This window comes from Onychomys torridus, chromosome 17 (genome assembly GCF_903995425.1).
Source record: "Onychomys torridus chromosome 17, mOncTor1.1, whole genome shotgun sequence".
In the NCBI taxonomy this organism is placed as follows: Eukaryota; Metazoa; Chordata; class Mammalia; order Rodentia; family Cricetidae; genus Onychomys; species Onychomys torridus.
In genome coordinates, this window is record NC_050459.1 from 58,475,203 (window position 1) to 58,478,632 (window position 3,430).

Below are 3,430 nucleotides of genomic sequence, written 5' to 3' on the forward strand. Positions count from 1 at the left end.
CCTTCCCCCTCGCCTCTACTGTCTCCAGCTGGAAAGGGAGCTGACCCTCCCCCTCACCAGCTGCAGCACTCAGGAAAGTGGGCCCTGCACCTCCCCTGGGCAGCACAGTAGAGCTGAACCTACTGATGGGGGCAAGGGTGACCTGGCCTGAGAACGTGAGCATGGGAGATATGGCACTATCCCTCATCTGCCATATGGTGGCATTGGTCAGGGAGAGATGCCCCCAACCCCTCTCCCAGGCCAGTGGGAGAGCTGGCCCTGCCCCTCACCAGCTACAGCACGAGGGAGAGCAGGCCCTGTACTTCAACTGTGTTGGAATTCCTGGCCGCTCCCCCAGCTACATGACCACACATGCGCAGTTCAGTAGCCAAGTAAGGGGCCTAAAGTCCTATGTAATCTGTGCACTGCGTGATTGTGTAACTTTCGAGCAGCGTGATCATGCAATGTATTCACATGTGTGGTGTAACTCCGCAAGCCCATGTGCACATGTGTAAGGGAATCCATAAGAAGCGGGACACAGACTCCTCCCCCTTCTCTCCCCACCCACTCTGCACATGTCCTCCACAGGCCTAGTCAAATTCTCTTCTGTCCCTCCCTTCTCCTAATAAAACTCTGATAGTAGGTTTTATTGTGAATCGTGGCCTTTCTCACACGGTAACAGTGCTGCTTAATGAATAACACAGCACCAGCTCAGATTTCTATGAGTTCGAGGCCAGCCTGGTCTACAGAGTGAGATCCAGGACAGGCACCAAAACCACACAGAGAAACCCTGTTAAAAGAAAAAAAAAAGTGCCTAAAATAATCTGTCTCAGATAAGGCTTATCTCAGGTAAAAATTAAAAACATGTTCCAAATCTCTCTCTCCAAATCTCTCTCTCTCTCTAACATTAACCAATACAGCAGAGTACTAAAACATTACAATATATGATCCCCATCTCAAGATTTGAAATGGCTGCTTCTTAATATGTTAAAAATTCTTCCAAGCTCCAGAAACCAGCTTGAATCCATCTGGACAGGTCGGGTCTGCTTCAGATAAGTATAACCCAAACTTTCCTGGTCCCGGGCCCCCCAAAGGGGAAAAATATATAGTTCTTATTTTCTAAGTTTTTCTCTGTCTCACCAACACCCTCTCAGACACAAGCCGCCAGAGTCCCAAGCCAAGAATGACGATGGATGGCTCCAAAGCAGATGACAATCCACCATCCCAGGACGCCTGGCTACCTCAGAAACCCCCTTCCCTACCCCCCCCCCATTAGAGTCAACTAACACCCACCAAATCAGCCAGGAACAGTTTTTGGGAGAAACAATGCCCTCATACCCACTCATCTGTATAGTGATATTTTATTTGTATTGAAATGTGATTTTATTTGTATGTTAATAAAGTTGCCTTGAGGTCAGAGCAAGCCAGAGCAGAATCTGAACAGTAGTGGTACATGCCTTTAATCCCAGCACTTGGGAGGCAGAGCTAGGCAGGATCTCTGTGTGTTCAAGGACACAGCCAGCATGGCAGTCACACGCCTTTAATCCCAATACCAACCATAGAAGACCTGGAGGTCTGTACAAACAGGCAGTGACGAGGAGGTCATGTGGTTGGGTTTACAACCAATGAGAAAACAGAGCAGAAAGTCTATAAATCGACAGGACACACAGAAGTAGGTCTCTTGCGGAGAGGAAGGACAGCAGAATCAGTGAAGGGTAAGGTTTTCCGCTCTTGCTCTGACCTCGTGGTTTTTAACTCTGCAATTGGTTCTGTGTTTCTTATTTAACAAGCTGGTTACATCTACACATCCGCCATCTTTTACAAAAATAAAGAGTCCGGGATGATAGGAAGTCTAGCCAGGCCCACATGATCACGCAGGCCCTGACAAGACACTTGTCATTTTCATCTAGTCATTTCCGGGCCCTACATCCTACATAATCCATGAACTGCATGGTAAGGTAATTTGTGAGCAGCGTGGTCACGTAATCTATGCACACGCATGTCGTAGCCACATGGGCCCAGGTGCACATGCACAGTGTAGTCCATAAAAGGCAGGTCCCATGTACCCTCCCCCGTCTCCACACATGCCTTTTCAACAGGCCTGACCACACATTCTGTCCTGTCCCTACCCCCTCCTAATAAAACTCTTACAGTGGGTTTTGTTGTGCCTCGTGACTTTTCCTCAAAGGGTAAAAGTGCTGTATACAACCAACAGACTGGGCAGCACAATAGAGCTGACTCTGTTGACAGAGGTGTGGGTGAGCCAGCCCCTAAGTTGTGAGCGTGGGAGAGCTGTCCCCACTACTCATCTGTCAGGCAGAGACATGGACAGGGAAGAGAGGGTCCCTTCCCCTCACCCCTAGCTCCTTGATGCCTGTGACAGACTAGGGAGCTGACCCTCCCCCTTACCAGCTGTAACACTCAGGAGAGTGGGCCCTGCTCCTCGCCTAGGCAGCACAGTAGAGCTGACCCTGTTGGCAGAGACACAAGTAAGCTGGTCCTGAGGGTGTGAGAGTGGGATAACTGGCCACACCCTTCTCATATGCTATGTGGAGGTGAAGGTAAGGGAAAAATGCCCTCCCTTGCCCTTACCACGTGTGGTGGTTGAGGGAGCTGACCCTTCCCCTTACCAGTTGCAGCACTCAGGAAATGGAGCCCTGCACCTCCCCTGGGCAGCACAGTAGAACTGACCCTATTGATGGGGGGCAGTGATGAGCTGGCCTGAGAACATAGGCATAGGAAATCTGGCCCCACCCCTCATCTGCCATATGGTGGTATATGTAGGGGAGAGATGCTACCCATTACCCCTCAACCACTTGTAGCCAGTGGGAGAGCAAGCCCTGAGGTCATAAGAGTGGGAGAACGGTTCCTGTCCCTCACAGCTGCAGTACTCAGGAGAGTGGGCCCTGCACCTTCTGGGTAACACAGAAGAGTTGGTCCTGATGGTGTAGGTATGGGAGAGCCTATCCTGGGGGAACCAAAGCAGGAGAACATTGCTGCAGGGGGAACTGGCCAGGGCAATGCTGGAGAGCTCACCCTGGTGGTGAGGACAGGGGAGAGCTGGAGGGCTGACCAACCCTGCAACCAGGGTTATGAGTTGGCCCACCCCAACATCCACCCCATCTATGATCTGCTGGCGCATGTGAAGGGGCTGATCCTGCAGACCCAAAACTGCAGGATCTCCACAACACAGGACAAGAACAGGATACCCAAGAGGAGTCCCCAAGATGGCCCAGCATTGATAGTATAGCAGAAACCAGAGGCTTCAAACCAGAACAATGACTCCTTGCAATGAACATTTGCAAGTAAGATATATGGATAAAAGGGTTTACAATGTGACTCACTATGTCACACTGCAGCTTCTATGATGTGACTGATTTTTCCTTCTTTTTTTTTTCTTTTAAATTTTATTTTATTTTGGGGGTAGGGTTTTAAGGGCAGAGGGCGGATA